We start from the raw sequence: 14,543 nt of genomic DNA, 5'->3' as shown, positions 1-14,543 counted from the left end.
CTAAAACAAATCATTGGCTTTATTTACTAGTTTCTACACCTATAAAATATTTATTTGATGTATAATAGACCTTTAACTATATATGTATATTAGTCCTCTAAATTTATCCGTATAATAGAACTCCAACCATTTATGTATAATAAACATATAATCATAGATGTCTAATTGACGTATAACGATATACGTATACTAGAATTTCATTGTAGACCAGTTACGGAGCACATTTATACGTCTAAAGTATGCGTTTAATAGTCGTATATTCTACTTCTTTTGCCAACTGGGATGTGCCGATTTTAATTTAACAAAGCTAGATACACAGACAGTTTGTTTCTCGAAAGCTTGTTATGTAAAAAAGAGTAAAACGAAAATATATAGATGACAATCTTTCAAAGCTGAAGATTTTACTTTTGAAAAATTGACATTTTATGTATGCAGATGCATTCGCTGGTTTTAGAACTTTGCTGTGCTTCCTGAATCATCTTCAGCTTTATAAAGTGGGTGTAGAGGGAGCGATCTCTTTGTAGAGCAGTTGACAGGCTGGAGATGTTCAGACTACTCTCGTTATTTCTCAAATGCTTACATCATTTTTCTTTCACGCTAGGACGCGAGTGTGTACATGGGCTTGGTTTTCGTTTCACTGGTTCTCATTGAAGATTTGGGAATTAATGACGAAAGATTCAGTTTGGCAGAAGGTTTGGTTCACAACGATCTTGAAGACACGCCCATGTAAGGCAGCATGTGATGATTTGTACTATAAAAGACCAAGTGATCAAAGTGACGTCTGCGTTTACCGTTTAGACTTTTCCATCTCGGGCGCACTTTTAGAAAGCAAAGATAGAGTAGTTGTGTTGAATCACACTAAGACATCTGTTAGCAGAGTGGTGCAGCGGAACCATGCTGGGCCCGTAATCCAAAGATCGACTGATTGAAACCATCCTTAGCTATGTACATTTTATGCACGATTGATAAGCACACCATCAGTTTAATGAAGTACATTAAAACTGATTTTTCTCTTGTGTGTGTGCAAGCTTAACACTTACAGTACTCTTTAATCTTTACCAATAGCAGATGCCCAAATATATCTTTGGTTGTTCAGAGATCCTTGATAGTTTCCTCAAATCCTTCAAATGAACATCCATATCAAAGCAATTATGTTTAATTTTATTACAATTAAGGTACATATACAAAATATCAACGCACATTTGTATAATGCTCATTTAATAATGATTGTCAAGGATTGTCAAGTTCTCCAACAAATCTGTGTTCTAATTTTAAAATATTTTTGCTTAGGATACATCGGGTGTATAAATGAATTCTCCTGACAGCCAGTTGAAGATAAAATTCCACACGTGAAAATGGTTTTCTTGGACATTGACAGGTACTTAATTGTTTACTTGTAGTTCCACATGAGTAAAATAGATATTTCCTGCAAATTTCAAGAGGGCTTGCGAAGAAATCCCATCAAGCTTTAGCAGAGATTATGGTTACAGCGGAACAGTCTGAAGCTCGTCCCTTAGTGGGTTTGAACCACCAGCCCTTCATTTAACAGCTGCACAGAGACACACTCCCGTTGCTTTTTGCCGTTCACACGTTTGTAGTTACAGAATGATAAAATACTGACATTTTCCTGCCAGCCGGCAGTATTTCTTCTGCACTGACCATGAATAACCAATAACTTTATTTCATCTTTCGCAGTCTGTAATCCACAGAAAATGAAGTGAATACTTGTATTAAGCTAAATCAAGCCGACGGAGATGCACTGCCGTTGTTTTTCTCCACTTTTCGTTAAAAGGAGAAAAATCACTGACATTTTCTTGCGGTATTTCTTCTGTCCTGATTTGCAAGACTTATATTTTATCTTTCAGAAGTTGTATGAATTTCTTGAAGTTCAGAAACAACTTGTTCCACAAAGGAAATGAACACTTGGTTCAAAGTAAATCAAGACGTATGTATCTCTCGCTGCGTGTGCTCTTATCTGTCCATCTCTCTACTTTTCTCTCACTCTGACAGTCTGTGCAGAGTTTCTGAAGGGGATGTAACACCACCTGGCAAAGAGAAAAATTATCAGAGGCAGAATAAAAAATCATTATTCTCTTCTCAGTCAGATTCACAGCTCAGAGACAATCGGACAGAAGCTCCATACTTCTTTTTATCCGTCAATCCAGAACCAGAGGACATTCAGACAATCAGTGCTGTTACATGAATAATATCAGACAGAACAGCCTGGACTCAGGTCACATCTCCCCATTTTCTCCTTCCTCACAGCCACTTAGAGACAGAGAAGAGCTCCTGGTTCTCCTCTCTGTGAACTGGGCTCAAGACTCACTGATCTGTCAGCTGTGGACTCTGTTCCAGGTCAGAAGCAAGAAGCTTCTATTAACCCTTTCCAGGACCTCCAGCCCTTCAGTATTACTTTCTTTACTGTATGTCAGTCTCCAAACATGTTTTATAAATGTTTTATAACACACGTGAGTGTGGAATTATCTTTTTATGTAATAAACACAAGTAGTGACACTTTGGTCAGTACACTGTATATTGATTATTAGTAGCCAATGGGCCGATGGTCGTGTCTACAGTAGTGACCAATTGACCAGTCTGTAGCTCTCAGCAGTGGGACTCAGATCACACAGAAGAAGACCTGTCTGTGTGTGATTCCACACCAGCCCAGGGAATCACCAGCTCTCATATGTCTCTCACAGGTGTCTCACAGTCTTATAAATTTACAATTAGATGAATTATTGTAACAGGTAATCAGACTACCTATGGAACTGAGAGCAGGCTGGAAATAAAACCAGGATACACATTTTAACCTCCAGGATCGGGTTCCTGATCCTCCTGGCTTCTATACTCTGATGATTCGTTTAAAACATTTAAAAGCACTTATTACAGGGACTTGTGCTCGTTCTCTACTGCTCCACATGGGTACGCCTTGTAACACATTAATCTGCGAAGTAAACTATTTTTTTTCCTGTTTAATGAATTTCATTCCTTGGTTTGTCACTCTCCTTTTACAACTGTTATGATTCGCTTCTGTAGTGATTCATATTTGTTCAGGGATGCCAAATATGTAATGTTAGTGGCTCTCTGAAGGCACCAGTTCTGTAGGGTTTGGGCATTTACTGAGACAATTATTAATTGTAGCAGTAAATCACAAAGTTGATTCTTTTGATGGCTTTAGAGTCCAACCATGCGACATAACTCAAACAACGCACACACACAGGTACTAATACACGAGGATACATTTATTAATACATAGAATATGCCTTAAACTAACAGATCTTATCGAGAGGGTTATCAGAATACAGATGCAGCCATTCAAAATGGGTGAGGTATTTCACGGCATACCGCGACACGCCCACCGGGGTATCACGCGGTATCACGTGTGTCACGTGACTAGCTATCCGGTGTCGCCTTGTAAAACCGCCAGGGGGAGCTTAACCTCTCATGTACAGCATTCGAGCCTTTAATTTTGAACTGTGTATTACAGCATGTTAATCATCAGTCATTCAAATGTTGGTATATTTAATGAAAGCAAGATTGCTCAGTTGGACAAAAGTACACAACCTACCTTTATCAGAAATATTTATGCATCAAAGCCTTTACTGAAGATATTACTAATAGTATTAATAATGGATGACTTTGGACAAGCTGTATACTCAAAGTATAATTTCTTTAGCACATTTGTACAAGCACTTGGAATCTGTCCAAGCCATACTTTGTCAGGCATTTTGTTTTACTTCAACGGGGCATAAAAACTTCCTTGCTTTTAACAGGAAGTATTGAATATTCATATCTAATTTTACCACTGAAGGGAAATCTTAGTAGCTGAGCATAAAAAGAATAGGAGCATACTGCAACGCGTGTGAAGTCCATAAACGATATTAATTTTGGAACTTAAACATACAGTATATGGCTGGTCTCGGTACTTAAAAGCAAACATACACACCAGTATTTCATTTCTCCCTAAACATTTTAAGCATCGAAGTCTTTAACTAGCAATTCATATTGCTTGACTAATTTTAAAAACTAAGTTATAAATGCAGACGCTCCCTCGGTGCGCTGCTCTGGTGCGCCGGCTCTTACACAGTGCCTGTCTGCCGTAAGCGTTACAATATACATACCCAACACTGCTTGTACCCATCTGTCATGCAAATAAAACACCTTGAATTGAAGGGGAGAGGGGGGGAATACTAAAGCCAATACTGGCTCAATGGGCTTTGACGTGCTAATGCGTTGGTTTAACAGTCCGGGTGTGGCAGGCTTCCAATGTCGACTCGATTGGAAGACAATGAACGTATTTTAGCCCTAAATGAATTAATAGCAAACATGGTTTACATAAAATACATTTTTCCAAGAAAGTTTATAATAATACTATCTATAGTTGAAATCTGAGCCTACTTTAAAAATAAAGGAAAAGCATTTTCAGAGAGTAATCACGCTGTGTTTATGTAGAAAAAGCGATTAGGTTTATGAGCAATCTAATTACCTATTCGCTTAAAACACTATATAAAATAAAGTTTATTTAGAGATGAATGATCAGTGTCGCAGTTTGAATAATGGGAGTCAGGAAACTAACACACAGCGCCACCGGATTTGATAACGCTATAAAAACGCTATAAAATAATGTGACTTGGCACAGAACAAGTTTACAGCACAGTACAATAATAAATGTTGACCATGACTTTAGAAGCATAAATTGCCTTACACTCAATTTAAACACAAGCTGTCTTTAGCCCTCTAAGCTGGTTCATACAGAAATGTAGAGATCCAGGCTCAGAACACACAGCTTCATTAGCGAATACATATGCAGGACAACTAGAGAAGACGTTTTACAGAGGATGGATATTTAGAAACATCCCATCAGTGACATCACGGAAGTCAACTCCTAGGTACTGTAACTGTCGTGTGGATAGTTTCACAGGAATCAGACAAAGGTTAAAGCATCGCTTGTTCTAGATAAAACTGCAAAAAAAAAACAACAACCCATAATGTACTTCTTTGCGGCTCTGTTTGCCCAAATCATATATTCACAACGTGAAATGTAGAAAATAATATTACGTAACCAAAATCCGCAATATGGAAACAGAACCTGTGTAATTGTTGATAGATGATGTACTCGTAACATTTTTTCAAGACGAACTACAAAATTTAAAAAATGACTTGTATGTACTTGATATCTCGAATCAATCCACGGGTCCCAGCACAAAACGAAACTAAAACGCATACCGTTTCGCCCTTCTTATTAGTTGCTCAAAAGTAATTTGACCGTATGAAATGCATAATATAAACCTAGAAACATATACGTGAGCAGTACTTAAGCACTGTAGTATCGGTGTTAAGACATACCTCTCAAATACTGTAAATCAAATTAAAAATATCTCAAGACCGATTCTGGTCATAATGAAACCATGTTTCGTGTATGTTTTCTTTTAAGTACCGAGACCAGCCATATACTGTATGTTTATGTTCCAAAATTAATATCGTTTATGGCCTTCACACGCGTTGCAGTATATTCAATACTTAAACAGGCACAGTTAAGACATTAAATATATATATATACAGGTGGGTAGCTGCGTCAGCATGCGTAGACTGCAAAGGAACAAGTAATAGGTTTATTCCATGCTGAAAAAAAGAAGAAAGAGAACACAACGTTTCGGCCGTGGAGCCTTCTTCAGGTGTGTCACACCTGAAGAAGGCTCCACGGCCGAAATGTTGTGTTCTCTTTCTTCTTTTTTTCAGCATGGAATAAACCTATATATATATACATACTGTATACAGTACAGTTTGCATACGGTAATATGTTTATGTTACGCGATTAAAAAATAAATAAATAAAAATGAAAAATCCAGCACCAGCTGGATTCGAACACACAACCCGCCAATTGGTAGTCACGCACCTAGACCAGTAGGCTACAAGACAGCTCTCATGAACAGACAGGCGAAACAGCCCTACACAGCCCTGTCGCAGAACACGAATTCTTTAGATACGCGATTCCATATTATATTAGCAGAAAAGCTTAAAACTACCACTTTTACACACGCTATTTCACATGCTGGTTAAATACTTCGATGCTTAAAATCGTTAGGGAGAAATGGAATACCAGTGTGTATTTTTCCTTTAAAGTGCCGATTCCTGGAATCTGACTGGCTGAAGTGGTTCCATAAAATCTGGTATACGGAAAAGAAAGCGTTGATAAATACAAGTGTCTTTTAATACACTCTTTCCTGTGCTCTTGAGGATCTTTGTGATATTTTAAGCTCTAGTTGAATGATAGGTGTCACATTTTAAATCATTTTCGTAGTTAGAAATTATGAAACGCCCTGTTAAAAGCAAGGAAGTTTTTATGCCCGTTGAAGTAAAACAAAATGCCTGACAAAGTATGGCTTGGACAGATTCCAAGTGCTTGTACAAATGTGCTAAAGAAATTATACTTTGAGTATACAGCTTGTCCAAAGTCATCCATTATTAATACTATTAGTAATATCTTCAGTAAAGGCTTTGATGCATAAATATTTCTGATAAAGGTAGGTTGTGTACTTTTGTCCAACTGAGCAATCTTGCTTTCATAAAATATACCAACATTTTAATGACTGATGATTAACATGCTGTAATACACAGTTCAAAATTAAAGGCTCAAATGCTGTACATGAGAGGTTAAGCTCCCCCTGGCGGTTTTACAAGGCGACGCCGGATAGTTAACCATGTGACACCGTGATACCGCGTGATACTGCGACACGCCCACCGGGGTATGCCGTGAAATACCTCACCCATTTTGAATGGCTGCATCTGTATTTTGAAAGCAGAGTCTATGATTTATTGCAGAAGCGCATTGTTGCCACCAAGGAAAAAAATCCTGAGTTCTCTTAATTAAGAAATACTAAATTATCTCCTAATTACGAGATAGCAACGATATCATATGTGTGTATGAACAACCTTTTACATTTGCAATGGCAGTACCTACAGGCTGTCGATTGGTTTGCTGGCACTGTGGGTTTAGTGTTCCTGACAATGTGCGTGCTGAGAAATGCGCACAATCTGACTTTCTTCTCGGAATGAAAAGGTTACTGTTTGTTCCTCATGTAAACACAGTTTTAACCATTATCACACTCATATATATGAATTAAGAACGAATGTGACCTGGAATCCATTGTACCGCTTCAAACTGAAAGTCAGATATTTAGTCTCAAAACTACATAACTCAAGATTTTTTTTCCTTGATGGCAGCATTGGCTTCTATAATTTAGATTCCACCACTGAAGAGGTTGGTTTTGTGTTTTTAGCTATTAAACATAACTGGTAAGTTTAAGTCAGTTCTTGTTACTCTTTCTCCTCGAAAGAGCTGTATTAATACCGGCGCACCTGTCTCCACAGGAAAGTTATTGCTGTTCCCAAACCAATGTACTGCAGCTTGTGGCCACGTGTTCCTGCTGTCAGCCTGTGATACCATGTTCGTCCACCGCTAGAAATATTACTGCTCCAGTACAAGAGTAGAAGAGGAAACAAATGCAAACACCGTTTAGAAAAAACACACACGTCTCAGGCCTTAACCATGACAAGGATGGGATTTGAACCTAGACGAGCAGAGTACAATGGATTAGCAATCCAAAAAGTGACTCCTGTTTAATTTTCTTTTCGCTTGCTCGATTTGTAGTACGCTCCTTAATCCTTACAAAACAAAACGGCTTAATGTGCCACAGCATTCTGCTGCAGGTACGGGTTGCACCGTGTATTAGGCGAACCCGAATGGAATATTTCAAATATGTGAAGAATTTCATGAAACCTGAAAAAAGATGATCACAGCCAATGTCAACAGTTCAGAGCCTGTAGGCAGCTTCAACAGAACAAAACGATCTGAAGCCGCAATAATTTCAGAGTGTATTGTGACACTCTAACCATGCTGTTGCTATTACTGCTACTTCTGCTGCAGTTGCTTTAAACTCTACTCAGCGGGCAAGTAAAGTTGTACAAGGAATAGACTACTTTGAGCCGTCCAAGTTCCATTATGTGAATTTAAGTTTTTTTTTAATTAATAACAGCATGAGTAATACAATGCATGCTCAGAAACGTTACTTATAAGCTTATGAAGCAACAGTGTTTCGACAATTTGTGGTCTTCAAAAAGTAAACGCTGAAGTTTTTATACTTCCTTGTGAGCAGATCACCTTTGATTTAGAAAAGGAAAACTTACTCCCCTGTTGCTTTCATTGCAATATCTGAATCGAGACCCAAGCGCTAAGAAAGCTGAAAAACGCAGAAGTCATAAACCCGATTTTAATTTAGATACACATTTTCTAATGCAGCCTTCATTCCAAGACACTCTATTTCTCGAAAGCGTGTTATGTTAAAAAGAGGAAAATGAAAATATATGGATGACAATATTTAAAAGATGAAGATTTTACTTTTGAGAAATTGTCATTTTATGTATCTAGACGCTTTTCAACCGCTGTTTTTAGAACTTTGCTGTGCTTCCTGAATCATTTTCAGTGTTATAAACTGGGTGTGGAGATAGCGATCACTTTGTAGAGCAGTTGATAGGCTGGAGCTGTTCAGACTACTTTTGTTATTTCTCAAACGCTTCCATCATTTTTCTTTCATGCTAGGACGCGAGTGTGTACATGTGTTTGGTTTTCGTTTCACTGATTCTCATTGAAGATTTGGGAATTAACGAAGAAAGAATCAGTAACCAGGAAGGCAGAAGCTTTGGTTCTCAACGATCTTGAAGACGCCCATGTAGAGTAGCGTGTGATGATTTGTACTACAAAAGACCAAGTGCTCAGTGACGTCTGCGTTTACCGTTGAAACTTTTCATCTCAAGTGCAAAAGCAGTTGTGTTAAACATAGCTGAGTGGCGCAGCAGAAGCTTGCTGGGTCTATAACCCAAAGATTGATGGATCAAAGCCATCCTCTGCTATACATGTTTAATGCATGACTGATAAGCACACCATCAGTTTAATGATGTGCATTGAAACTGATTTCTTCTCTCGTGTGTGCAAACTTCACACTTACGGTGCTCTTTAATCTTTAAAAATATGCAGATGCCCAAATGTTTCTTTGGTTGTTCTGACATCCTTTATAGATTCCTCAAATCCTTCAAATGAACATCCATATCAGCACAGTTATGTTTATATCTTTTAAAATTAAAGTACATACAACACAAATATCAATGTACATTTGTACTGTGCTCATTTAATAATGATTGTCAAGTTCTCCAACAACTCTGTGTTATAATTTTAAAATATTTTTGCTAAGGATACACAACGGTGTATAAGGCATTCTAACTACAGCCAGCTGAAGATAAAATTCCACACGTGAAAATGGTTTCACGTACATTTCCTGCAAAGTTCAAGAGGGCTTTTAGCGGAGATTATGTTTACATTGAAACAATCCGAAGCGCGTCCCTGACCACCAGCCCTTTGTATAACAGCTGTACAAAGACACACTCCCGTGCATAAGGAAATGTTGTGTTTAGCAGAAGTGAGTTAACATGATCCGTGACCTAATTTACCAGAACAAATACTCACCCAGCAGGGTCTGCTTTACTACAAGAGAGAAGTAGAGTGAAAGACGTGATCATTTCACGCCGTTGTGTCTTGGAATTCTAAATCAATTAGAAATTCAGAGCGACACATAAAGGCTTTGTCTGCTTAAAAGTGATGATTTTTAAAAACTGATAAAAATGTAGAAAACACGTTTCTCACGTAGAAATTTAAGATGGGGGTGGGGTATTACTAGGAGCGGCGCTGAACTCACCATGGTGCAATTCATTTACATGACGGGCTGGTGGTTTAATGGATAACGCGTCTGATTTCGGTTTATTAGATTGTCGATTCGACTTCTACAGGGGTTGTGTGATTCAAATCAGGCTCCTCAGAAATAGATGTCCGTTATGTAAATGAGCCCCACCTGAAAGCAAATGTTGGTTCTGGGTTCCTTTCTTTCCTGCATGTCCAATAGTCCAATAGTTAGTCATTTAAGTAAACATGAATATACTGTAAGGTCTTGGTACATGGGAGTGGATTTCAACCACAATTAAAAAAGGGCAAATTATAATTACAGGCTTCTGACACTTTTTCATACAAAAGTGACCAAACACTCCCTAACTTTCAGGTTTGCTTGAACCTGTAACAGAAAAGCGGTCTGAAACTTCCATTCTCTGATGTCACTGTCTCCAAAGTCGGACGTGATGTTTCGCAGATGTGCAATATGCCTTTTCTCTTGCCGTGTTCAAGATGATTCGCTGCATAAGCTCCTGACTGGTAGTTCTGTACTGCGCTGTTATTTCGTTCAGATTACTTATGTGGTGTACAGCTGAAACACAACTGTATGGTGTAATTTCCAGGTTCAGCACCAGCAGCACCTGCAAACACATCAACTGACCTCAACCTGATTTGAACACGCAACCTTCTGATTTGGAGTCAGACGCGCTACCGTTGCACCACGAGGTCACTCGCTATGTGTGCTTTTAATTCCCCCAAAGAGAATAACAGTAATGCGAGAATAACAGTAGTATTAAAACTACTACTACTACTGTTAATTCTCTAACAGTAACACTATAATTATATTTAATATTAACATGAATATGAACATTAAAACTAAAACTATCAGTAGCGCTATCATCATTAATACTCACATGAACACTAGCATTAAAACAACCAGTTGTACTCTCATTAATATTAATATGAATACACTAGTATTAGTATTTGTTGCTACCCATGACGTCACATCGCTCTTTGTGACGAACGCGATACACCTAGACGCGCACAGTGACATGGCGCCTGTCCCCGTGGTTACCATACTTATGATTTATAAACACTGGAAAAAATACATGTAAACTGTTACTTACATACATTTATCAACTTGGAATATATTTTTTTAGCTCTAGGATACAGTTACCTAAATAATAATAAGAATAATCATTGTTTAATTTCGGTTTGAACATTTTTTACACTAAACGCACTACGGTAATTGATCGATACAGTCTTTATTGACTGTTTTCTAGATATTTAGAACAGGATCAAAACCAGAAAAAGAATCAGAATTTTCTTACAGATATAACATCCCCCCCAAAAAAGAACACACCGGGCTGTGAAGAGAAGCGAATCATAACAGTAGTAAAAGGAGAGCGACAAACCAAGGAATGAAATAGTTTACTTCGCAGATTAATGTTTTACAAGGCATACCCGTGTGGAGCAGTAGAGAACGAGCACAAGTCCCTGTAATAAGTGCTTTTAAATGTTTTAAATGAATCATCAGAGTATAGAAGCCAGGAGGATCAGGAACCTGATCCTGGAGGTTAAAATGTGTATCCCGGTTTTATTTCCAGCCTGCTCTCAGTTCCATAGGTAGTCTGATTGCCTGTTACAATAATTCATCTAATTGTAAATTTATAAGACTGTGAGACACCTGTGAGAGACATATGAGAGCTGGTGATTCCCTGGGCTGGTGTGGAATCACACACAGACAGGTCTTCTTCTGTGTGATCTGAGTCCCACTGCTGAGAGCTACAGACTGGTCAACTGGTCACTACTGTAGACACAACCATCGGCCCATTGGCTACTAATAATCAATATGGATTATTTCTTCGCAAGCCCTCTTGAAATTTGCAGGAAATATCTATTTTTACGTGTGGAATTTTATCTTCAACTGGCTGTCAGGAGAATTCATTTATACACCCGTTGCATCCTTAGCAAAGTATCTTTTTTACATAACACGCTTTCGAGAAACAAACTGTGTATCTAGCTTTGTTAAATTAAAATCCGCACATCCCAGTTGGCAAAAGAAGTAGAATATACGACTATTAAACGCATACTTTAGACGTTAAATGTGCTCCGTAACTGGTCTACAATGAAATTCTAGTATACGTATATCGTTATACGTCAATTAGACATCTATGATTATATGTTTATTATACATAAATGGTTGGAGTTCTATTATACGGATAAATTTAGAGGACTAATATACATATATAATTAAAGGTCTATTATACATCAAAGAAAGATTTTATAGGTGTAGAAACTAGTAAATAAAGCCAATGATTTGTTTTAGAAATTTATTCTTAAAATATCAATTATTCACACCTGAAAAATATGTAGTTCAAATTATACATTATATACAATATTGTAATCAACAAATGGCTAATCATCATAAAAACACAACTAGTAAATTTCAGTTACAAATTCTAGTAACATGGCAATATATATAGTAATGAAAAACTAACTAATCACATGATCCCGCTAATATTTAACTCAAAACCACATTTCGATTCAAATATACATTTTAACATTTACAACTACTATATTTCCACGAAAATATAATTAATGTAGCACAAACGCTACATTCTAAAAAAGACAGAATGAAACTGTTTGTTTTGTGTTTCATGGTGATCCTCCTCTCGATACTAATGCAATGTTTAATATGATCCCTCGAGAAACAAAAAGGAGTCCATTTCCGCCTGGAATGATTGATGCCCCATCAAACATTTTGTAATATCCCCGGAAGTTTATGCAGTATAATCCTGGTTCGTGGCTTAAATTCAAGGTAAACAAGACTAAGGAAACGAGTTGGAAACTTGATGTCGAACTGGGATTTAAATCACCCGGAACATTTCACTACATTGGGCAGTATGTGCCAGGGAGCATTTGACAACCCTTCGATAGGTCAGTTGGTAGAGCGGAGGACTGTAGTGGAGTCAGTAGGGAATCCTTAGGTCGCTGGTTCGATTCCGGCTTGAAGGAAGGTGCTTTTTGTGTACTTTAATCAAAGAGTAAAAATAGCGAATCTTTTTCACTCAGACATTGAACAAAAGCTCAATAAACGACGAAGCAGAGGCTCCTGTTCCAAAGTCAGCCCACGTCTGATTGTCTTGTTTTGGCCAATATCTGATCTTTGAATTAAGGGAATACTCTGTTTGCTTTGTAATTAAAAAAAAAACATACAGTACAAATGTCAATTTCATTTTGGTTTCAAGATCGCAATTTAGTGTGAAACATAAAAGCCAGCTGGATAAGCTTTATTAATTTCCCTCACGGGATCAATAAAGTATCTATCTATAAATCTCTTATACGTCATTTACAATGGCCTTTCAACTAATAGCCCGTGCAGGGATCAAACCCTAGCTGTTGGTACACTACGAGTTGCGTAAGGCTCTGTAACGCGCAGATGAGAAACTAACTTCTGCTTCTTCATTATATACACAGTGAGCTATATATATGCGAGCTTACTGCCTCCTACGGGCTCTGTATTTGTTAGCGGTACAAGACCGGCCGTGGAGAAATGAAGTGAGGAGGGTGTGTACGTTAAAAGGCTCGTAGCGTCCCTGGAAGGGCTCAAACCACCACCCTTTTGGTTAACAACTGAGCCACAAAGACGCATGTACAGCTTAACACTTCTCGGTCTCAGTGAAAGTGATACACTCCGTAAAATTTCCAGAGATTCATTTATTTTAAAAGGAAAATCACCAACAGCGGCCGAGATCTACTGGAGTTTTTTCATTCTATACTGCGATTTCTGAAGGGTACCATGTGAAAATACGAGTTTTGACGAGAAGGGATGGACATATAAGGACCGGGGTAAAGTTAGCTCGAAGTTCAAAAACGATTTTGGCACACCTGTAGCGCTTTCACGAAACCTCTTAGAATGGCGAGAATGCTTGTTTTGTGTATAAAATACATTGTGGATGATTTCTCAGCCTTTACTTTTTCGTTTTTATGACATTTTTTTGACCAAGCACGAATATTCTTTTGTCCATATCTTTCCAATGGAAGCACAGAACGCCGTCAAATGCATTTTAAAGACCACGACTTGTGGATATTTCCACACCCTTTACATCAAACTATCAGTGAGCTAATTATCTTTTTTTAAACCTCCGGTTTTTCATCGATGCGTAATTAATCTTCCTGCTGTCAGTAGTATTGTGAATAGTTGACCCTTAACTGAATGAAAACAGGATGTAAAGGAAGGGTTTCAGAAATCAAACAAAGCTTTATTCCCGTGCTTACAGTCTGGGTAATTGGAGACTGCGCTGTTCTGCTTCCTATGGTCATATACGGGTTTTTCGCACGAAGCCGTATTGAACAGTATTTCTCGCGTTGTGACAGCGGTCCCCCGGGTTCCAGTTCGTGCGTAATTACGCATCGATGAAATACCGGAGGTTTAAAAAAAGATAATTAGCTCACTGATAGTTTGATGTAAAGGGTGTGGAAATATCCACAAGTCGTGGTCTTTAAAATGCTTTTGGTTTGAAGGCGTTCTGTGCTTCCATTGCGGAGATATGGACAAAAGAATATTCGTGCTTGGTCAAAAAAATGTCATAAAAACGAAAAAGTAAAGGCTGAGAAATCATCCACAATGTATTTTATACACAAAACAAGCATTCTCGCAATTCTAAGAGGTTTCGTGAAAGCGCTACAGACGTGCCAAAATCGTTTTCGAACTTCGAGCTAACTTTACCCCGGTAATAGCACCCCCCTATCCCAAAGAATTACCTGTAGTGTTATCTTCAGAAACTCATTACAAAATAAAGAAAGGAGCCACAGCCACAGTAAG

At 38.0% G+C, this 14,543-nt stretch overlaps 1 protein-coding gene and 2 non-coding genes across 3 annotated transcripts in view; 2 read left to right on the top strand and 1 right to left on the bottom strand.

Annotated features, from left to right (window-relative positions):
• The window catches only part of LOC148666183 (antigen WC1.1-like), a 648,305-nt gene that overhangs the window by 446,971 nt on the left and 186,791 nt on the right, over window positions 1-14,543 (top strand). The window lies entirely within an intron of this gene.
• Window positions 10,373-10,444, bottom strand: trnaw-cca (transfer RNA tryptophan (anticodon CCA)). Its single transcript has one exon. It is a non-coding gene; the product is annotated as a tRNA-Trp (tRNA).
• trnay-gua (transfer RNA tyrosine (anticodon GUA)) lies at window positions 12,646-12,733 on the top strand. Its single transcript is given in 2 exon segments — window positions 12,646-12,682; window positions 12,698-12,733. It is a non-coding gene; the product is annotated as a tRNA-Tyr (tRNA).

The sequence above is a fragment of the Lepisosteus platostomus genome, chromosome 5 (genome assembly GCF_059453375.1).
Source record: "Lepisosteus platostomus isolate fLepPlt1 chromosome 5, fLepPlt1.hap1, whole genome shotgun sequence".
Classification (NCBI taxonomy): Eukaryota; Metazoa; Chordata; class Actinopteri; order Semionotiformes; family Lepisosteidae; genus Lepisosteus; species Lepisosteus platostomus.
Note: the sequence above shows the minus strand (reverse complement) of the source record. Positions and strands in the feature narration are given on the sequence as shown.